Source organism: Balaenoptera physalus (assembly GCF_965194825.1).
Source record: "Balaenoptera physalus genome assembly, chromosome: 10".
Taxonomy (NCBI): Eukaryota; Metazoa; Chordata; class Mammalia; order Artiodactyla; family Balaenopteridae; genus Balaenoptera; species Balaenoptera physalus.
This window is the reverse complement of record NC_138889.1, coordinates 88,651,032-88,675,123: the sequence shown is the minus strand read 5'-3', so window position 1 is coordinate 88,675,123 and position 24,092 is coordinate 88,651,032. Positions and strand designations below refer to the sequence as shown.

The 24,092-nt window shown below is 41.3% G+C and overlaps 2 long non-coding RNA genes across 3 annotated transcripts in view; both read left to right on the top strand.

Annotated features, from left to right (window-relative positions):
• LOC309636906 overlaps nucleotides 1–24,092 on the top strand; it is a 382,209-nt gene that overhangs the window by 76,504 nt on the left and 281,613 nt on the right. The gene's annotated exons all lie outside the window — the stretch shown is intronic.
• LOC309636905 overlaps nucleotides 4,778–24,092 on the top strand; it is a 28,695-nt gene continuing 9,380 nt past the window's right edge. For both annotated transcript variants that reach the window (XR_014250302.1, XR_014250303.1), the window contains exon 1: nucleotides 4,778–18,822. This is a non-coding gene — a long non-coding RNA (uncharacterized lncRNA). The remainder of the gene's footprint in view (nucleotides 18,823–24,092) is intronic.

Genomic DNA, 24,092 nt, shown 5'->3' with positions numbered 1-24,092 from the left:
GGATTCCTCCTGAGAATGCATAGCCTGAATCTAAGTATGAGACAAATTACCAGGCAAGCTCAAAACGATGAACATTGTATTTTTAAAAAGGGAGGAGATGGGACTCTATTTTCAAAAATGTCAGTGTCATAAAGAATAAAGAAAGGCTGTGGGAATGTTCCAGATTCAAGAAGGCTAAGGAGACCTGACAACTAAGTCCAATACCTGGCCCTTTACTTTCCCTCCAGTACTGGAGGGGGAAAGTGCTATAGAGGATATCATTGGGGCAATTGATAACGTTGAAATATGAGTGGGTAGATTAGTTCAAATTATTGCACAAATGCTAAATTTATTGAGGTTGACAACTGTACTGTGGTTACATAAGAGACTATCCCTATTTTTAGGAAATACACACTGAAATATTTAGGACAAAATGGTCATGACATATGGAACTTAGTCTCAAATAATTAAGAAAAATTTACATGTGTGGGGTGTGTGTGTGTCTGCTGTGTGTGTGTAGAAAGAGAGAGACAGAGACAGAGAGAGGGCAGGGTGGGAGGAATAAGTGGCAAAGCAAATGGGTAAAAATGTTAACAGGTGAATCTAGGTATGGGATACACAGGTACACTATTTTTATTCATGAATCTTTTCTATCAGTTTGACACGTTTACAAATAAAAAGTTTTTTAAAACTTTAGAAATCTTGACCTTTTCTTTTTGGGAGCTTTTGATTTAATTAGGAGAAGAATAGGAGAGATGATAAAGAGAGGGAAAATATACTTTGGAAGTCAGTGATACTCTACTATTCGTTTATCACAATTTTAATGTACTTCTAGCCTTAGAAGTAAAGTTCATGTGTCTCAAGCCAGCAGTTCCTTGCAAACACACACATGTAATGTAAATGATGTGTTTAGGAGGATTCACTTAGTGCCAGTTTCTGAAGCAGGTTATTTCTCAACCTTATAAAATGAGCTTGATACAAATTCTTCATTTCCTCTGAAATTAGGATCAAGATGTAATCATCTGGCTCTGAAATGTGTGTAGTTTAGGACCAGGAATCTAAGCTATAATGTTTTGTACGTAGATCTAAGAATTGAGTTGAAAGAAGTTTCAAAGCACTAAAGTGACTTTCGTCCTCTACCAGTGGCTTTGTGTTAATTCTCCCAGAAAACCATCATTTCTCTGAGTTAATAGAATCTTTGAAGCTAAATCAAGTCAATTTCCATTGTAACATTGTGAAGCTTTTGAACTGGGCTCATGGAATTATCCTACTTGATGGCCACGTTGAAGACGGCTTTGTGGTGATCCTAAGAAAGCCCACAGCTGCAGCTTCTGTGTGTCACGGCCTTTCCACCCGACCCGATTCATTCTCATTACTTAATGAGCAGCTCAAGGCAAATGCCCCCCACCCCACCCCTTAGATAAATAGTAGGTAAAATAGATATAAAGGCAATCTAATGTGATAGAAAGAACCCTGAAATGGAAATTGGAAATGTGATTTTGCCTCTAATTAGGGTTATGTCTTCAGGCAGACCTCAGTTTCCTCACCTGCAAAATGAAGAACGTATTATAGATTATCTCTAGGAATTTGCTACTCAAATTTTGGTTTACAGACAGGGAAATGTGGGAATTGGGAATAAACATTTGTAGTAGCTGGTCTCCAAGATGCCTCCAGAGATTCTTGCCTCCTGGCTTCGTGCTTATGCGGTCTCCGCCCACATCAAATAGGGCTAGCCTGTCTAACCAACAGGATACTGCAGAGATGATAGAGTGTGATGTCTGATGTTAGGTCATAAAGGACTCTGTGGCTTCCACCGAGCTGTCTCTTGGATGCCTTGCTCTGGGGAAAACCAGCTACCATGCCTTAAAGGTGTTCCATCAGCTCTATGGGGAGGTCCATGCAGTAAAAGGAACTAAGGCCTCTTGCCATCAGCCAGCCCTTGCCTATCCTATGAAGAAACCATCTTGAAAGCAGATCCTCAAGCCCCAGTCAGGTTTTCAGATGACTGCAACCCTGGCACACCTTGAATGTGACCTCACGAGAGACTCCTAAGCCAGAATCAGTCAATTAAGCTGCTTCTGAATTTCTGACCCACAGAAATTATGTAAGATAAATAATTGTTTTAAGTCACTGAGTTCTGAGGTATTTTATTATGCGGCAAGACATAATTAAAACACAATTAGAAACTTTTAAAGCAATTTGAAGGAATAATCTTATGTCTGTTGAATCTAATTTTTAAATTTTTCCAGTCATTCACTTTTTATTGTATTTTACCAAAGTATCAGTCTAGGGTGGTTTGAAAATTAAAAAAAAAAAAAAAAAAAAAGTTGGATCTACTCCATGGAGAGTTTGAAAATCACTGATCAGAATAATACAGTCTTAGAGTTGAAAAAGATTTTTGAAATTGTACAGTCCAAACTTAGAGAATAAACTCTCTCTTACAGTTTTCCTACAATTTTCCCAGCAATAAAACTCTGATTCTCAGCAGCATTTTTATTATCACCATTGTTATTAAACATGCTTTTTATTGAGAGACCAGATGGGGGATATTTCATAATCCAAATGAGAAATAACAGTGGCTTGGACGAGGGTGTTTGCAGTGAGGATGGAGAAAAGGCTACAGGTTCAAGATGTATTTCAGAGGTAGCTATAATTACTTAGTGAAACTAAAAAAATGGTTGTTTTCTTGTTATTATTATTAATAGGGACTTCTTAAACATCTTGGGTGTCAGTTTTTGCTGACGAAACATTGTCTTCCTGGTGTTTGTTGCAACACAATTTGCCGTGTTCTCTAAGGTTTTACTTGCTTCGTGTGATCAGAGGAAATGAGCTAAGAAAAGAAAATTTTTCGGGCTTCCCTGGTGGCACAGTGGTTAAGAATCCGCCTGCCAATGCAGGGGTCACGAATTCGAGCCCTGGTCCGAGAAGATCCCACATGCTGCGGAGCAACTAAGCCCGTGTGCCACAATTACTGAGCCTGCACTCTAGAGCCCACGAGCCACAACTACTGAGTCCACGTGCTGCAACTCCTGAAGCCTGCACGCCTAGAGCCTGTGCTCCACAACAAGAGAAGCCACCGCAACGAGAAGCCTGCGTGCCACAACTAGAGAAAGACTGTGCACAGCAACAAAGACCCAACGCAGCCAAAAATAAAAATAAATAAAATAAATAAATTTATAAAAAAAGAAAGGAAAAGAACATTTTCTTTTGAATATAGACAAATATTTCCTTCCTTACCCGGTGCTTGAAGAAAAAAAGATAGTTGGTCTTAGGTTCTGGGTAATTGGTATTGTTAGAAAAGAATGTGAATCTTCTTTTTTAAATTGAGGTAACTGGTTTAAAACATTGTATGTTTCATGTGTACTTCTGTAAACACTAGAGTGTGCTCACCACCAAAAATTTAGTTTCCAACCGTCACCATACAGTTGACCCCCTTTACCCATTTTGCTCTCCTCCCCACCCCTTCTCCCTCAGGTAACCACTAGAATGTGAATCTTCTGATCCTGCCTGCCACGGCTTATAACAAAACCAAGGTGCCCAATGAGGAGTATACCCAGCATACACCCAGAACAAAGGGAAGGTAAGATGCATCAGACCCAGCTGTACACAAAGATGTAGTAGAATCTAAACTAGAGAACGTTTAGTTTGGGCAAGATGGTAGCCTAGGATAACCTACCACACCTATAAATGCTGAATAAAACCAATCCAAAGATATTTAAACACAAAACTGAGCTGCAGGAAAAGCAAACATAGAAAATATTAGGTCCAGAAATAAATAGAGGTGGGAAGAATTGGGTAAAGCTGATCCTGAGATGCCCTGGGGGAGTTACTGGCCACTGCAATCTGGCTCCATGCAGGGATTAAGAGATGAGAATTGTTGTGAAGTGGGAAATTGGAAGCAAAAACCTACATAAAAGCAGAGATGGCAAAGGGCCGCATCCACAGTGAAAGGGTAGACCGGAAAAAAAAAAATCTATCCACAGTCTCAGAGAGATGTCAAGGAAGTTTGTAATCTCTGCCTGGATATGCTGGATGAGAGCAAACAAAAGTTTCCTCTGGGTACCCAAAACCTCAGGCCTACTGCTCACAGATTCTGAATTTATAATAAATGCACAGCCCAGAAAATTATAATGAAAATCTACACTGGGCCAGTGATTCCTCTTGTCTCACTGGGAAGAAGAAAACATCAACTTTCTCTGAAGGGACATACTTGCAACTTAGATCATGCAGAATTTCCACAGAAAACTAAAGCCTCACTCAAGAAGAGCTTTAAGTAAATAAGTAAGTAAAATGCAAAGTATACACTCCTTCCATGAACAAGTATCAGAAAATACAACACACAGAGACCCCCAAGAACTTCAGTTCATAGAAAAACTGTTTAAAGGATAATATTAAATAAATATATTTTTAAATGATTAAATACATTAAGAATTGAAATCTATTAAAAGAACAAGTCTATTTTTTTTTTTTTAAACATCTCACTTATCTGGCAGTCATTTAAATTTATTTATTTATTTATTTATTTTTGGCTATGTTGGGTCTTAGTTTCTGTGAGAGGGCTTTCTCTAGTTGTGGCAAGCGGGGGCCACTCTTCATCGCGGTGCGCGGGCCTCTCACTCTCGCGGCCTCTCTTGTTGCGGAGCACAGGCTCCAGACACGCAGGCTCAGTAGTTGTGGCTCACGGGCCTAGTTGCTCCGTGGCATGTGGGATCTTCCCGGACCAGGGCTCGAACCCGTGTCCCCTGCATTGGCAGGCAGACTCTCAACCACTGCGCCACCAGGGAAGCCCCAAGTCTATTTTTTTTTAAAAGGTAGATTTGAACAGGTATCAGATAAAACTTCTAGAAAGAAAAAGAACTGAAATTTAAAGCTCAATGAATGGGTTAAACAGTTTAGATCGCTGAACAAAGAATTCATGAGCCTATAGACAGAGTTAAGAAAATCGCCCAGGGTGAGATTAAGAAAAATGGTGGTTAGAACGAGAAGTTTCAACTTATACCTACTAGGAGTTCCAAAACGGAAGAATAGAGAGACCTGAGAAGAAGAAATATTTGAAGAGATAATGGCTGATAATATCCCAGAATTGATTAAATCACACACATGAATTTTCACACGCCAGAGTCACAACATATTAGTCAGTGTTCTCCAGAGAAACAAAACCAACAGGATGTGTTGTGTGTATTTATATAGATACAATAAAGAAAAACCCACAATTAAAATTATACATAATGTGAAAGACTGAATACTTTCAATTTCGGTTTGGGAAAAATTCAAGGATGCCTACTCTCATAACTTCTCTTCAACATTGTACTAAAGATTCTAACCCACGTAGTAAGGCAAGAAAAAAGAAATAGAAAGCATATGGACTGGAAAAGAAGAAGTAAAATTGTCTTTTCATAAACAGAATGCTTGTCTAGAAAATTTGAAGGAGTCTCCCAAAAAAACCAACTTAGAACTAAAGAGTTTAGCAAGGTCACAGACAAAAATCAGTTGCATTTACATATACTAGCAATGAAAAATCAGAATTTGAAAGAAAATTAAATACCATTTAAAATAGCATAAGAATATTAGATACTTGGGGATCGATCTAACAAAATGTCCCAAACCTATACACTAAAAACTGCCAAACATTGCTGAGAATGATTAAATAAGACCTAGGTAAATGAAGAGCAATACCATGTTCATGGATCTGAAGAGTTAATATTGTTAAGATGTCAATTCTCCCCAAATTGTTCTGTAGATTCAGCATAATCCCAATCATGATCCCAGGCAACTTCTTAAGGGGTAGATATTGATAAACTAATTGTAAAATTTGCATAAAGTGCAAAGGATATAAATAGCAAAGCAATTTTGAAAAAGAACAAAGTTGGAGGACTCACCTACTACCTGATCAAGATAGAGTGATATTAGTGTAAGACTAGACAATGGAACAAAGCAGATAGTCCAGAAATAGACTCACACATATATGCAATTGATTTTTGACAAGATGCCAAAGCAATTCAATAGAGTAATTCAAATGGTGTTGAAATAATTGAAAATCTATACTGGAAAAAAGGGTAAATCTCAATCCTTCATGCCATACAAAAAATTAACTCAAAATGAAATGAATTATAGGCCTATATGTAACCCATAAAACTATACAATTTCCATAAGAAAACTTAAGAGAAAATCTTGCAACTTTTGGGTAGGCAATGATTCCTTAATGCAATATAAACAGCATAAATCCTAAAACAAAAAATTGATAAAATGGACTTTATCAAAATTTAAAGTTTTTACTCTTCCAAAGATACCATTAAGAAAATGAAAAAGCAAGATACAGACAGGGAGAAAATACTTACAAAACATGTATCTAATAAAGGACTTGTATCCTGAATGTATAATGAACTCTTACAACTCAATATTGGAAGACAAGTCAACTAAAGTGGGCAAAAGATTTGAATAGACACTTCGCTAAAGGAGATGTACAAATGGAAGACTACTCAGCAATAAAAAGGAAAAATTAAAACCTACTGATACAGGCAATGTGAATGGATCTCAGAATCATTGCACTGGGAGAAGCCAGACACAAAAGGCTATGTATTATACAATTCCATTTACATTAAGTTCTAGAAAAGGGAGAATCAGTGATGTAAAACAAATCAATGGTTGCCAGGAGCTGGGATTGGAGGTAGAGAGTATGGATTTCAGAGGGGCATGAAAGAACATTTTGGGATGATATACGTGTTCTGTATCATGACCGTAGTCATGGTTACGTGACTGTACTTTTGTTAAAACTCATTGAATTGAACACTTAAAATTGGTGGATTTGATCATATGTAAATTATGCCTCAACAAAGCTTATTTTAAAAACTAGACATGGTCTCTCACTAGACAGGGCTAGAAATATATGAACAGTTTTCTTTACCCTTTGACCAAATACAATATCTGTGTGACATTGGATAATGTAATTAACTTCTCTGGGTCTTGGTTTCCTCAAGTGTAATGTGGGGGTAATAACAGAATATTATGGATTGTTATGAGGACCAAATTACATAATATACGTAAAGTACTTTGCACAGCACCTGACACAAAATTCAATCGCCAGCTCAGGGACACCTTCTAAGCCTCTTGTCTTTGTCTGACTCATTCAACAGCCTTCACAACAAACTTCTGTTATGATTTGGCTTCCCTAGGAGTTTTCCTCCAGGGAGAGTTGGCCCAAAGAATGTCCACTTCCCTAGATAATTTTATTTCAGAATGTTATAACTGCATTCTTGGTTATAGTTTAATCTCATGTGAGTTGCTTTCCTATCTCCCATCACCCTCTGGGAGGCTGATTAGATCCTCTGTCTAGACTTGCAAGGCTGAGAGCCTGATTTCCTAGTGTGAAGGAAGGAGGCCCAAATGGGTGGACTCCCCTGGTACCATTTCTGGGCCATCGTGCTCTAATGGTAATTCAAGATGGTGGCAATAAATGCCAGAGGGAAGCTGACCTCTCCAGTAACTTCCAGTCTTTAAAAATATTTTTGGATACAAGAAGTATAGTTTACCTTGCTCAGGAGAGAGAGAGAGGTGGAGGCACTAATGAAATATGATTTCATTTTCTTGGAATAGGCATAAGTCTGGATTATTTTGTATGGCTATTCTGGCTTACACATGATGTCTTCTTTTCTTGTTCCACAAGGAATTCCTGACTTTGAATTGAAATGCACATTTTGGTGGAATTCTCACTTCCAGTAAGAGCAAGTAAAAAAGAGAATAAATTCTCTTCTAATGCTTCCTAATAGTCCCATATCCTGGCACATATAGAGCAGAATGCTGCAGTAATGGAAGGAGGCTGCTTGTTGCCCAACAGGATTTCCGAGTATGCTGATAATATAGACCCAACTGTAACCCTTTCTAGGCACCCCAGGGTTCCCCAACACACCAATGGCTCTGCTCCTGGAGCTATGGCTGCAAACGAAGTGCTTGCTAACTAGGAAGGAATAATGGATCTAAATGCTGGCCAGTTGCAATACTAATTCTGTAGCAAGAGACCCATAAGTCAATCAGAACATCTCAGTGCAGACCCATGACCACGTTCCTGGACAGTTTCCATGAAGGTGAACTGATATCACTGCTGAATTTATCTTTGCTCCTTCAACATTGGCTTCATGTCTTAAGGTTCGATCCTAAATTCATGAATCTAGGAGAAAGGCTGAATCTGGGGACATGTTGTCGATGAATTTTCATCCATTCATTACCTGTTTTTGACTGTCTGTCCAAAGTACTTCTGTAGCAGAAACAAGATACATTATAAATTATTTCTTACAACTGTTAAATTGGAATAATAATTCCTACCTACCTACTTCACAGGGTTGTTGTGAAAATAAATAAAGCATTCGAACAGTACTGGTCACAGAGTAAATGCTCTGTAAATGGTTGCAATTATTATGTACATGTTCATTTTCTTAGAACTAATTAGTAGGTTAATAAAAAGTGTCAAAATGTTAAATTTTCGTATTCATATTAAAGGAATATGACTTTTGTAGGAAACGTGGAGTCAAGATACCTGGGAACTTGGTCAATGTTTCTATTAGTAATAAATTGTCAAATGAAATAATAGAATCAGGGAATTGAGGATGTGGAGGAAAGAGCAGCACTTTCCTTTTTTAGATGGAGAAAAGGAGTTATAGAGAAAGAAAGTCACAGTGGCAAACCTGTGACCGATAGCTCATAGCCCCCATCCACAGTTCTTCTCCAGAATGCTACGCCATGGATAAAAAGACTTTTTAAAATAAGTGCTTCAGAAAAGCTAAACACTGCGCAAACAAGAGGTAGCATGAGCACTATATTTGGACAAATAAAGTCCGAATCTGCTTATCAGCTCCCCTAATGGAAACGACTACCAGCACAAGCAAAACTCTTTGTGATTCAAAAGATAACAGGACCCAGCTCACCAGATCTCCTGTTGTTACTGACGGAATCCTCCCAGCTATTACACCTTGGGAAAATACTAACGTGCTCAGCCAACAAAGACAAATTTAAAAGAAGAAGCAAGTGATGCTACGCATTGCAATGCCACCCGATATTCAAATGTGCTCTTCTGAGCTGTGTCTAATGTCAGCATCATTTTTTTAAGGAGACATATCAGTTTCAGTCAAGGTTTTTATTTCACTTTCCCCATTCTTCACTGCCTGGACTAGGGAAAAAAATAAAAAGAATTACCAGCGACATTACTTTTTAATTGAATGCCCTTGAGTAAGGGCAATAGCAAGGAGGCAGGATAGAGATTTCGATTTCGGAAGGACAGTGGATGGAGAACAGTTGTTAGTGCCACATCTTCCATGAATATTGGTTGCAGCAGCTGTCTCTGCCATCATTCTCTCAAGGTAATGCCTTGCTTCCCATTGTCATGGTATCTCAGAATCAAATTATTTGAATTCCAGACACATCGACAACACACTGAAGGGCCCTTGCCAATTTTTGCAGCTCGCTTGGAGAAGAGCATCATGAAGCATTACTCATTTATACGACTCCCAGGCTCCTGTTGTAAATTCAGCACGCAGGACTGCCTCCACGTGCTGCCCTTCAGCTTAGCTCTCTAATCCTGTAACCCTTTACCACCAACTCCTTCCCATAAATATGTGCAGAAAATCCCCAGGCCAGGTCCTGCAGCTCTTTGAGCTTCCGTGGGCGCAGATGGAGTCCAGGCTGCCAGAGCTGACCTGGAGACAGAAGCCAGCTATTTTGTCTCAGTCTGGCCTAGGGGTGAAAGCCCCAAAGCACAACACACTGAATCGTCCCCACAGCCATCTCTCTGACATTTTCATACAGGTGAAGTCCAGTTAAAATTAACATCTGTCCTGCAATAGTGAAGCAGCTGATAATGGCCCGTCTCTTGGAGCATGAGGGAACCATAAGCAAGGGTATTTTGGAAGATTTCTTTTTAATGACCTAAGAAAAATCTCACAACATAAATGAAAAAAAAAGTGTGTAATCCCATATCTTATAGAAGTTTTATATATGCATGTAGGTATATTTACATATATATATATATAACTAGAAGAAAACACATCAAAATTAACAGTGATTATTTTACTTTTTCTTCTTTATTGTTTTCTATATTTTCTAAAATAAACAGGTATTTCTCTTATAATCAGGAAAATAGATCCTCTTTATAAATAAAATTTCCATTAAGGGTGTTTTTTAAACAAAAGGACTGTTTTCAAAAGGTTCACTACACAGTCAGCCCCCGCACCCCCATTCTGAAAGCAAGAGGTTCCTTCCCACTGGCCCCTGCTTAGAAGAGCTGCCCCAGGGGTGTCCTCTTAGCACCCCCTTAGCAAGGGGGTTCTAGTTAAGGGGTTTTGTCCAGCAGGACCAAAAGTGACCATATTAGTCCAATCGGATTCTTTCTCTTCAATTGACCCACACAGAGAAAGTAGCAAAGGCAGAAGAAGGGAAAGAGGAAAGAGGGAGGGAAAGAATGAGTCACCCTTGAATGGCTGCAGTGTGGATGGCTGAGGACAGAATAAAGGAACTTGATAGCTAGAGCTGCCTTAGACCCTGGACTAGCTTCTGATTCCAGGATTCTATGCCATGCAGGACCACGATTCCTATTTTTCCCATGAGGTCTTGGTGGTTGGTCTTTCTGGGTATCTGGCAGACAGACCCATGGCCAAATATCCTGTTCTCCTTAGTACCATGAATATCCTTGTAACAATCTATTTGGGGACAGATTATACTATGATTCTTCTGATCACATGAGACAGGAATTTCAGGATACCAAAACCCTGAGACCAGGCAAATGGGTTTCATAGGTCATTTTATTTCTTATTAAGTACGCTACCCAAACCAGGGCTACCACCAGACCATTTGGCATTCTATACAAATTTGAAAAAGCTACCCCTTCCTTAAATTAACAAAGTTAATTATTTCTCAATAATAACAATTACTAAAGAAAAACAGTCATTTTATATGAGTTGCACAGGTAAATGATTCATCATAAAATGATAGAAAATTCAAATCGTTAATGATAATATTAGAAATTTAAGTCACTTGGATCTAATGATTTGTTGTAAAATTCATAGACATCTTGCCTTGGCAGAGATAATTCTTTCTGATGGTTTTAATGCTTACTTTTTTATATAGTTCATATTTTATAGAAATGATCACCAGATTGGCAGTCTTTCTTATGACACTGTGGACTTTACCTTGGTTTTAACATATTTAATTTTGAGATGCCACATTCTTCACTGATATTGATATTAGCAAAATTAGTTTTACCTTGAAAGTTTCGAAGTTATTTGGAAATGGATCTGGTAAATTATTGTCACAAAAACATTACAATATTTTTGTGGGGGAATATGAGATTATAAAAAGACAAATTTAGATTTTTAGCTCTTTATACATTGATGAATGATACATAAAATTCTTTAATATGCTCATCAGTCAATTTCAGTCATACATTTTTACCCAGCTTGGGTACTTGGTATTGATAGTAATTCTTCAAATCACATGAGATATCCAGAACTCGGCTACTTCAAGTACCCAGCATTAGGGCATCACCAGGAGCTTGTTATAAATGTAGACTCTCAGGTCTCATTCCAGAATTACTGAATCAGAATTTGCATTTTCATAAGATCCCCAGGCACTCTGTATGCACAGGAAAATCTAAGAAGTACTGATCTAGGACGCTGTAAAGGCCATCATATTCTTTCAGCAATATAAACCTTTCTTTTAAAGATAATATCAATATTATTGTTACCATTATAGAAAAAAATAGAAATCAATTTTGGATCAGAGGTGGATTGATTGTGGAAATAACATTTGAAATGAATTTTCCTCCCCCTGTCTGGTGTTTTTACATTGAAGAAGTTGGAGTCAATGTCAAGAAGTTGCAATTTGTTGAGCAGCAATAATATCTTTTTGTAATTATCATAAATTCATTTTTCTTGAAAGATTTTCTTAGCCCATTATCTGTGTTGGAGGGAATAATAGATGTTGACTTTTGGCTCCCATCTAATTTTGCTTACAACATTAATTTTACCTTCACTTCAAATTAGTACTGAGCAATGCATTTTAAAGAGAATATTTTCAAAAGTATACTTTGACTTGTATTTGAGAATCTGTGCTTTTATCTGTAACATCAATATGCACTGCATACTCCCTCTAATTAAGTTTTAGTAGCAAGATGGCATCTACTCAATTTCCCCATCCCATATTCAACAATGATTTAAAATTTTATGTCCCATAAATGCGTTTTCAATATACTTCAACATTTGGTTGAAGCAAAAAGAGTAGTTATATAATTTCTTGGATGACATAAAAAATTCAGTGCTGTCAAAATAGATTTTTGCCACATGATTCAATACCAAATGTAAAGAAGACGCAAAACAAAAAGTATAAAATACCCTAGAATTTTTGAGGATCTTCTGTAACAATCCATTACATTCTGTACGCATACTTGTGGCATTGCTGAATCCAATTTTTCTTTAGATTCAGTTTTTGTAAGTAGCTTTCTGAAAATACACATATGCTTTCTTTTGTCTTGTCATTTACTGGGCAACCCCCTTTGTCCAAACATTCACATATGAAATGTTTACTTGTTGAAAATCCACAAATCTAATAACATTATCTGTTCTACAGGGTTTATACCAGGGGTTATATCTAAAATGATCCAATAATATTTGCATTTCTTACCTTTTTCAAAAATAATTCATTCATTGCATCTACTATAATTTTAATTATTTGGCTTTATATTTTATGACTTTAAAAATGTGTAACATTATTTGTTAATCAATGTGCCATTATGTTATCGAATTTTGTATAGTTTCTGCCAAAGGGAGGCAATTCTCATCATTGTACTCACAGTTGCCTGGATAATCTTCTCCCTGGATGTGGCCTTGCCAAAAGTTGAATCATGCATAGTATGTGTTCCCACTGTTGTTTCTCATTTTCATAGTATCGTTGTTTGTCTGCCTCTCTCTCAATACATAGCTTTCAAATCATACTTCAACTTTGAATTCTTAACACTATCGGTGAAGTGCATTTTACCCTCTGTTTATTAGTAATGTGTGATGTATACTGCCAATCCTTCCTCGTGTTTTCATTTCAGTTGATATTTGTCCTCCATCCCTGAAGAATTTACAATATAGATAAAACACAGAAATCATTGAGGTAGAATAATGTAGGGGCTTTGATCATTAATAAGAATTTATGAATAAACAATTTCTGAAAACTTCCCACCTGCACTGATGGTAGTTAAGTTTGATAAACTTTGATGAAAATTTAATGAAAATAAATTTAATAAAAAGTTACATAGTTTCTTACATAAGATAGACAAATTTCAGCTAGAATCTTGTTAATATTCAAATCGTTAAATATTCAAATTACATAGCCAGGTACCTGGATAGACAAAATATACATATACCTATATGTATATTAGATTGATAGATAGATGATAGATAGATAGATAAGTAGATAGATAGATAGATAGATCAATCTCCAGTTTAATGTTTTCTTTTTCTCTTCCACATCCTAATCCAGCAGTCTGCCCCCATTCCATCTTCTCCAAAATGTATTTAATGATCTAAATTATTCTTTTTCATTTTCTTCTCTGTTTTCTGATTCTGAAATCAATTTTAAAATCTCTTTCATAGTTTCTGAGCAAAATCAATAATTAGTATTTTATTTTAGAACTTATATGTATGTAACACACAAAATACATAATCGACAAGCTGCTAAATATTGTCGTGTTAATAGTCTTACTAACAGAATATCCATAACAACAAGTGATTGTTATTATGTAATTTCCAGGTCATTAAATAGTGATTTCTAATTTATGTGCATATAATTTATGTTATGGATTATTTGAGCATATGTATTTAGCTTGATGATGATGCATAGAATAATGAAAGTCCTTGTAGATTTATGTTGGGAACTCAGCAATACCTTTTGAAAACAGCAAATAAACAGGAGGTGATGTGATGCAACATGAAACATTAAATTAGCTGGTGCACTAACAATGGGGATTATTTATTTTTAATTTTTGAAATACCTATCAGTATATCAATTAGAAAAGCAGTTTCTTGCTTAGAAGCAGAAATATTTTAGATGACATTAGAGCTGTTGTTGGTTTTGATTATTGATTCATTTTTCCTTTGTGCATGGAAGCAGAACAAAGTATATTAAACCTCTTAAAACAAGACACTCTACTGCCATCTGCCGGGAGGTTGTAAGAAATATACAAAGCACCCATCTTTGCGATAAACAATAATAACAAACATACTAACATTTTCAGAATAATAAAGGTGTCTGTGATGTGAATGGTGCCCTCTTAGATGAGGAGCACATGTGCAGTGCCCAACCAAAATAATCATATGTGGCAGCCCCAATCTCAACTGCATCTAGATTTCATTCTTGTTGTTTTCAATCTTCTGACAAAGGAGGAAAATTCCCATTGTAAAGACATTCTTGGGGTCCAGTCTGATGTTGCTCATTCATGTTTTTGGGTAGAAAAACAGGGGAGGGGGATACAACCTACAGTTCAGCTTCTACAGAATGGCCACTCACTCTAGCAGGGAAGACTGGCTGTTCAGGCCTTCATCACTGGCCCCAGGCCAGAGAGCTGAGCTGTACTTAGTCTCCTCTGGGCTAAAGCCATTCACCCTGCAGGGAGTGGGAGTGGGGGAGGGGTCGGGCCCAGGCAAACCGTCAAAGGAAAAGTAAAAACCCTGCCTAAAATTAGGGATGGGCCAGCAGGATCCCTGAACAAAAGAACTTCAAGTGGGGGTGGGGTTGGAGAGGGAGCTTTACACATATTAGTTATTCTTCAGTGCAAACTCACAATCATCTTGCTAGAAAGATGCCCTCTGGCATATTTTGCTTGGAAACAACGGTCATAAATCCAATAATATTTTCTATTCTTGGAAGAAGACAAATTGTTAGATGGCAAGGTGATAAGAAATTCCCATTACCCAATCCCATGTATTTGAAGGAAAATATTGAGTGAGTCTATGTTTCTTGCAATTCAAATCGCAAAAGTTAATATTACCAATAACTAACACAGGGCAGAAAGTACCCCTAGTCCCTGGCCCATGATGGGCATTCGTTTGTTGAATAAATGAGAAGAGTTCTACTCCAGAGTTACCCCCAAAGTGTCAAGTGAGCACAGAGGATGCAGAATTGGGGGACCTGGGGAGGGCTTCCAGGTGAAGGTGTTAATTGAGTTAGATCTGGACAAGGAGGCAGAACGTTGACAGGCAGACAGGCAGAGATGGAGAGAAAAGGCATCCAAGTGGAGTTAACAGTAGCAGCAAGACCCGCGAAGTGGGAGAAGGAGGAGCATCGGTCAGGCATTCGGGACAGGAGAGCATGGTGACAGTGTCCAGCGAGGAAGAAGTGTCTAGCAGGGGCCACTGCAGCTGGTGACTTTTGAAGGTGGACATGTCAGCCAGATTGCAAGGAAGGATAATGATTGAGTGGGAGAGGACGGAGGGGAGGGAGTAGAAAAGGGAATTAGGCTACTCTCTCTCTTCTTTTGTTAACTTTCTATTGAAGTTATATATATTTATTATTATATATTATTAAAATATACATATTTAATATACATTTATTGAAGTAATATATATCATATAAAACATATACTCAATATAACTTATGCTCTTTTATACATATAATATGTATTTATAATAGAGCATATTTGTGCTGTTACATATGTGTAGTATGTATATGTATATATATATATATAGTAAAGTGCATGTAGTATACCCCTCAACAAATAACTGCTTTCCTGACTCCTAAAAGCATAGATTAGTTTTTAGACCTACTTTTTTTTTTTTTTTTTTAAGAAGTAAAAGGAGATGGTAAAAGGAGAGAACCGGGATGGTAGCTTGAGTGGCAGGATCAATGGAAAGGGATTTTCAGGCCACAGAATCATTGTTCTTATGCCAAGGGGAGCCAATTAAGAGGGAGAGATTGGATATGTAAGAGGATGAGGGAACAATCGATGGAGCAGTACTAATGGACATGAAAGGAGCAGCCTCAAGGTAATGGATGTGGTTGATATTAAAAATAGAGAGGAAACTTCATCCTGGGGTAGCAGGACCCAAGCAGAGAGATCAGTGTGGGGCAGTGGCTGGGTGTGTGGCCCTGGGACCAGAGAGTCCTGGGTTCTATCTCAGCTCTGCCACTTACATAGACAGTTAAGAGTTACTCTGGCTCCTTTTCTAAACTTGAATCATCATGATAACAAAGGCAACAGCAACAAAAATAGCAATGACTCCTGTCGGAGTCCAAAAGCCCTAGGACCACCCTGAAATGGGACCTGCTTTTAAATTGGACTCAACTAAGTACACAAGACTTCTATCCTGACCCTAACCCTGCCCTATAACCTTGCCAGGGGACAGCCCACTTCAGGTTAGCCCTGAGTGTCACAGGAAGTGCTGTGCCAGCCTCTGGAATTCCAAAAGACATTTCAAGCCAAATCAGTCTGAAGGTCCGGGGTTGAAGTTGGAAAGTCCAGCATTTAGGGGGACTTCGGCCCCCAGAGCCTCCCTGCTGGTTACACTCACTGGTGGGTGGCACTGGGGAAGATGATGGCAGAACTCAGCTGTCCGAGGACAGAACCTCCCCCTCTTGGAGAGATAGCCAGAGCAGAACAGGACCAGCCAACACATGTTGTCAAACCTTTCTGAGGCCCACACCGACTTCTTCTTCCCAGGGTCCATGTTTCCCACAAAGGGATTGAGTAAGAACCTCTTTGAATTCACCAAATAGCCTCTGAACTCTTACCTCCTGTCGGCCCTCATCTTGCCTGAGAACCTCTCTCCCTGAAGGAACTGGTGCTCTGTTGCTAGGACAGACTCACAGGTGAGGCTGAGCACATCTGGGGCTCAATCCACAAGAAGCAGGAAAGCAATGGATAGAAGTGAACATAAATTGTCATCTCTGAAATGAAATCAAAGCCAGACTCTGAGGTGAGAACTGAAGGACACGTGTAGAGGGGAAGCCAGACCTGGTGGCTAAGTTTTCACCTTTTCTTTGGGTGACAAATCTCTCACTGCTTTTCCTGCCACCAATATTCTGGCTGCACAGGGGCACTACTCAACCTTCGTACTCCCTTAATTCCCTGTAAGGCACCTGAGACAAGACTGGAAAGTTCAAACAGGACCTTAGCAAATGCTGAAGTGAAATATAAACTCAAAGCAACATGGGTTATAAAGAGGGCCATGGAGCTACAGAGATCATGGGATCCAGAGAGGAGGTGAAACTTCTCCAAGATTGCTGAAATCCATATGAAGTTTCCACGGCCTCAGTCAAATCCAAAAGTGGAAAAGAAATCTAGCAGAGGAGCAGCGGGGTGTTATGGTTAAGGGACCAGACACAGGAGCCAGATGACCTGGGTTCACGTCTCAGTTCTTTGGCAAAGTTCTCTGGGGACCTCGGTTTCCCCATCTAAAAACAAGGGTGATACTAGTGCCTACAGCATAAGGTTCTTACGGGAATTAAGTTAATATATGTAAAGCCCTTACAACAGTCTTTGGCTCATAGATGTTAAGTAAGTTTGGAATTTTATCATTATTAACGACATGCTCAATGTGACTAAAGGAAGAGAAGAGATGGGGGCCACCTGGGAGATGGGCAAAGAGGCAGGAATGAGATGAACAGGAATGGCACCCAGGAAATGGAGGCCACAAGGAAGGATGGAGGAATGAGAGAAAAATAACATATAGCGTGGGACAGGGGTGGGGCATAGGAGACACTCAGGTATGTGAGACAGATGGAAAAAAGGCACTGCTGCCTTTACACCGGAGCAAGAGACCCACACTTCAGAGAGTCTGGCTCTGGCTCTCCTCTAGACTCACCATCCTTCCCACTGGGTAAGAAATCCTGGGGACCAAGGGATGTGCCTCCTCAGCCACCCCCTTTTGGCTGCTTAGGACTCTGGAATTCCCTGCCAAACCCCACTGCCAGGTGCTGCCCTGTTCTGGTCACGCCATCCTAAGGCTACCGTCTCCCCCCAGGTGAGCACACCCATAGGTTCCGAGGAGGCCGAGGGGCCGCTATTTGCAAGAGCATGGACAGAGCTTTAACGCGGCAGCTGAGGTGTCCTTTGGAGGCCCCTCAAGGTGCGGGATGGAATTAGGGGTGAAGGTGGAGTGTCCCTGTGAAAGGGGTAGGGGTTCCCAGTGGGGGGCAGGAAGGTCCCTCGCTTTCCTTTGAGGTCTTTCCGATAACCTTCGCGCTGACCGCGAGGTGGCGCTCCTTCCCTGCCAGTGTTCCTGTCGGACCCCAGTCCTGAACCTCACCAGTTAACCCAGGGGCGCTGCGGGAAAGGGTCCCAGCCTTTTCCTAGGGCTCCGGAAAACTACGCGAAATGAATGCGGAGAAAACCAGGCGATCTGTTTCCACTGCGCAGTTTCCTCACTGCGGCTGGGCTTCCGCCCAGGTGTCCGCGGGGCCGGGTGTCGGGCTCACCCCAGGTGGGAGGTGCTGGGGACCTCGCTCGAGGCCCAAGAAGGCGAGGCCGCCCTTTCCCACCTTTTAAACTCCCTGCTTCTGGGTTTCCCTCTGTGAGCCGCCCCCGTTCAGAGAGAAGGCGGAGGATACCCTCGCCGGCGTTGACCAGGAGGCGCGGCTTTAAGCGCCTGGCTCTGGGGAGAGCGCAGAGAGGGCTCCCGCCTGCAGCCCTTGCGCTGCGGGGTCCGCACGAACGTAGCGCGGGAGGAGGAGCCCGGGGGGCGCCGATGCCCTTCCGCAGTGGACTGCGGTCCCCTTGGCGGCCCTGGGCAGGCAGAGGCCGGGCCGAGACGTCGCCGGGTCTCCGAGAGCGGCCAGAGCCACCTTCGGGACGTCGCCGGTCGCTTTGTCCCGGCGGAGGCGAGGAAAGAAAGAGGGACCGGAGGGCCCAGGGCTTGCAGCGATAAGGGAGCCTGGCTTGATACCCGGAATGGACCGGGGGAGAGGGGTGGTGATCTTAGATGGTGCCGGGGAGCTGGGATCCAAGCCCGAGCACGACTCCCCCTCTTCCCTCCTCCTCCTGCCCGGGCGTGGGGCTCCAGGCTTGCTATTCAGGCGCCTTTCCAGCTCCTCGCTGGGTCCCAGGGGCTGGGTTTCGCCCTGTGGCTGCTCCGGGATCCTCCACCCCGGAGGGGAAAGAGCAGGATCCAGCGGGCCTCGCAGCGCTGCAGGGGAGTTGCGCTTCCAGGGGGAACGCAGAGAGGGACTTATTCTCCGCAAGAGGCAGCGTTTGAGGACCGAGTACCCCATACAGCGCAACCTGACCCTAACCCCCGGAGGATCTGGAGAAAGGCTTCCGGGGCTCTGGGCGCTTCAGGGTGCCCAGGAGCCGCTGAAGTGTATCAAGTGGGGGGCGCACTCCCTCCTCTGCGCGGCGGGCTGACACCCTTTCCCGCCGGACTCGGGCCTCAATGTCGAGGCTGAGTGCCCTCTGCTGGCCTAGTCATGTCCTGCTCTGTGCCCCAAGGTGGGGAAGAGAAGGCCTAGTCCTCCCGACTGACTGGATTGTGCTCGTTACGCAGCTCGCTACCAATCAGAGCTTTATCGGGAAATCCACCCACAAGGAGATAGGAGGCAAAACTCTCGAATCTGTCTCCTTGATCCAGGGTTCAGGGGGAAATGTATAGGGTTTAGGGAAATTTCAAACTTGGATGCTGATTGACTGGTCTTGATTTAGTCCATATAAGCTACTCCTGCTCCTGGAAGCCAGATTTTCCTTATTGAAGGGCTTCTCGCTTGTTTAAAGGGCTCTGGTGGCATCATTTCTATTCTTTGAGTTCTGTAGACTAAGATTCTCTGTTCCAGGGTCATCCTGGAGACAAGGGTTCCCGTCTTGCACACAGAGCAGTGCTGTTTCTTTAAAATAACTCAAGTTTGATTAATCAATCAACCTATCTAAGGAGGTAAAACCAGTTTAAGCTAGTGCTGTTTCAACAACCTATTTAAGGAGGCAAAACCAGTTTAAGCTTGAGCTGTTTTACATGCTGTTTCACCCTCATGGCTCCATCGGTGACTATGACCAGCAGGGAGGTCCTGGAGGGCAAATTCCCCCTGAGGTGTTTATCCCTCACTCCATCCCCAGATGGTGACAGTGACCTGGCTTTGGGATGAGGAGTGTCTGAGCCAGAGCGCTGCAAGAGCCTGGGACCATCCTGCCCAGTGGGGATAGGACCAGCAGATCCCCCTGGGCAGAAGTGGAGACCAGTCTGCTACAGGGAACTTCTGAGGCTTCCTGTGATGTTCTGTGAGGAAGTAGGGGTACCCTGAAGTGGGCTCTCCCCTGGTAGGATTAGGGGCAGGGAGGGTCTCAGAATAGGAGTCTTGTGGGTTCAGGTGGGATTAGCGTAAAGTCAAGTCCTATTTCAGGGTGACCCCAAGAGCAATATTGTCATTGTTTTGTAGAGGGTTGCTGCTGGTTTGTCTGATGACTTGAGCTGAGAATATCAAAAGGCAAATGCAGAAGATACAGGTGAGGAGCAGACCAGGCTGGGAATGGGGAGGGGAGGGGCTCTGAGCTCTGGCTCTCCCCTCAGCCAAGCATCCAGACAGAGTGACACAGAATGTTAAACTGTGCTCTTTAACACCTTTCTCCACTAAAATGAATCAGGGCTCCATGGAGAAAAGTTTTTTAATTTTAAGAGTTGGGATTCCCTTGGAGTGTAGGGATAAAATGGTTGTTTCAGCACTTGCTAACAAAGCAAACAGGACCAATAAAGTCCAACATTGGCTAAACTTCATTCAACAAATATTGATTGAGTACCTAATATGTTGCAGGCACTGTTCATAAATAATAGAGCAAAAAATAAATAATGGAGACTGCAGCAATAAATAACGGAGACAAAAATCCCCCTTGTACTTAGCTCACTCGTATCTGTGCATGTGTGTCTTTGGGATAGAATTCCTAGAAATGGGATCCCTGAGTCAAAGGACAGCTGCATAGGTAGTTTTGCTAGATAACAGTAAACGTCTCTTCCTAGGTACTGTACTATTTTATATTCCCACTAACAGTGTATGGGCCTGTTTCCCAAGCCTTGACAACAGAATATGTTGTAAACCATCAGATTTTTGCCAAGCTGATAGATGTGAAATGGTATCTCAGTGTAGTTTCCCTTATTATGAATGAGGCCCATCACCTTTTCATATGTTTATGGGTTTTCTTTTCTATTAACAGTTTGTTCATATCTTTTGATCTTTTTTTCTATTAGGTTATTGTACACAATCATGGAAACAAGATAGGCTATTGTGGTAATCAAGGCCAAGAATTGGTAGTGATTTGGATCAGGGTGGTAGCAGTGGAAAGGGGAAATATGGTCAGACTCTAATTGAATTTTGGGGGTAGAATCCACAGAATTTATATATGGAGCGTAAAATAAAGAGAGGAGTCAATAACAATCAGGTTTTGATCTTGAGCAACTAGATGAGAGCAATTTTCCATGACTGAGATGGAGAAGACTGGGAGGATAAGGTGTGATGGGTCATAGCAGGATTAGAAATGTGTATTAGACCTCCAAGTGCAGAAGTCAATTAGACAGTTGGCTATATGAGCCCAATGGTCTGGGCAGAGGTCAGGGCTGGTGATATCAATTTGAGTATCATCCAACAAATAGTTGAAATTTAAAGTCTGAGGCAGGAGCTGAGCATGGAAGAGGTCCAGGGATTATGTTCTGGGGAGCTCCAATGTTTGAAAGTCAAGGAAAGGAGGGGGAAGCAGCAAGGGAGACTTGAGGAGAGGCCAGAGGAGGAGGAGAAAACCATGGGTACATCACATGGGAGAAACCAAGTGAAGGAAGTATTTCAAGGAAGAGAGTGATCGGCCATGTCAAATCTGCTGATAAGTCAAGGAAGATAAGGCCTGAGAATTAAACATTGGAATTAGGAACAGGAAAATACTGGGAGACCTTGATAATTTAGGTAAATGTCCTTCTGTATTTTCCCTTTGCTTATTCAATCATATAATTTTTTTCTTTTTAACGAACATGATATGATTCATGTAACCAATTCTTTTCACTTAATATATTTATACATTTTCCAAGTCAACATATAAAAATATATCTCTTTCTTAAAAATAACCAAATAATATTCCATTGCAAGGATTTTCCATTTCAAGCTTATAGGTACTACACTGATGCAGACCCCGAGGCCCCCAAAAATATGACAATGGTAAATATGACCTTCATAGGGCAAAGAGCCCCAGATATAAGAAGAAAATTACAAAAATTAGATGGTACATTTGGAATGAACCCTTCGCAACTGGTAGATGCTGCTTTTAAAGTGTTGAGCAACAGGGAACAATGACAGAAGGAAGAAGATGCGAAATGGAACGCAGCTTTTCTGGCAGCAGCATTAGATTCTCGGAAGGCAAGTAACCCGAAGAGAGGTAAGCCACCGCTGGGGAGGGAACAGTGTGCTTACTGTAAGAAGGAAGGGTATTGGAAAACAGATTGCCCTAGACTAAAAAATAAGAATGAAAACAATGAAAGAAAGATGGGGGCCTCTCATGTGGTAGAAAGAGAGGAACACTCTGAAAATGAATGAAGAGGCCTGGGGGCTCGACTTGAGGCGTCCAATTCCAATTTCCCCACAGGAGTCCCAGGTAACTTTGACAGTGGGGGACAAGTTGATTGACTTTCTGATAGCTATGGGTGCAACATACCCTGTGGTAAATACCAAGGTGGTGCAGAAAACATCTCAATCCATCCTGGTCAAGGGAGTTTCTGGAGAAGTACAAAATCATTCTTTCTTACAACCTCTAGAATGCCAGTTAGGGGACCTCACCCGGAAACACAGTTTCTTATATATGCCAGTATATCCAATCTCTCTTTTGGGCCGAGATCTCCTTTGGAAATTAAATGCTCAAGTAATTTTTTTGCCAGGACAGCTTGACATTGGGGTCCCACCAGAGCACACTGTAAGCCTACAGATGGCACTCATGGACACCGCAGAAAAGGAGACAGAGCTCTTTCCCCCCAAGGCTTCGAAAAGGTAAGGCCAGAAGTGTGGGCTGATGGCACCCCAGGGAAGGCCAAAAACACATGGCCAGTACAAATCCCCTTAAAAAGAAATGCTGGGACACCTAATCTAAAACAATACCCTCTGAGGCAAGAGGCCCAAAAGGGAATTCAGCCAATTCTCAAAAAGTTTTTGAAAATAGGACTGAATAAACCTTGCAGGTCCCCATATAACAGCCTTAATCTCCTGGTCAAAAAGCCAAACTCAGCAGAGTATTGCTTTTCCAAGACTTGAGGGCTGTTAATGAAATAGTCCAAGATTTACACCCCTAATGGGTGCTACCTAATCCATATGCTCTGCTCACAACTATTCAGGGAGAATACAGCTGGTTCTCAGTTTTGGACTTGAAAGATGCTTTTTTTCTGCATTCCTACTGCAGAAGAATCACAGCAGCTGTATGCTTTTGAATGGCAGGACCCAGAAACACAGGTAGTCCAACAGTATTGTTAGACAGTCCTGCCTCAAGGATTTAAGAATTCCCCTACCTTATTTGGGGAAATGTTGGCTAGGGACCTTAGAAACTTCATATTGGATGAAAGACTCTTATTCCGGTATGCGGATGATTTGCTCATAGCGAGTCCTACACATGATAAGTGTTTACAGAATACCATCAGAACCCTGAACTGTTTGGCCAATTGTGCATATAAGGTCTCCCAGAAAAAGGCCCAAATGTGTAAGCCACAAGTCACATATCTGGGCTTTGTCCTTTCCCAAGGACAGCGGGGTCTTTTGCCTGATAGAAAACAGGCAATTGCAGGCATTGGAACCCCCAAGACTCGCAGACAACTGAGGGGGTTTCTGGGACTAGCAGGGTTCTGTTGGATTTGGATCCCCAGCTCTGGGCTCATAGGAAAGCCCCTCTGTGTGGCTTTAAAGGGACATGATTTTGAGCCCCTTACTTGGACTAAAGAGTGCCAAACAGCCTTTGAAACAATAAGAACAAAGTTAATCTCAGCCCCAGCTGTGGGACTACCAGACTTAAAGGAACCTTTCAGATTATATGTCCATGAGAGACAAGGCATAAGTTTTGGGGTGTTCATTCAAACTCTGGGGAATATCCCTCTACCCGTTGCCTACTTCACAAAACAACTAAAACAGACTGTTAAGGGATGGCCCCTTTG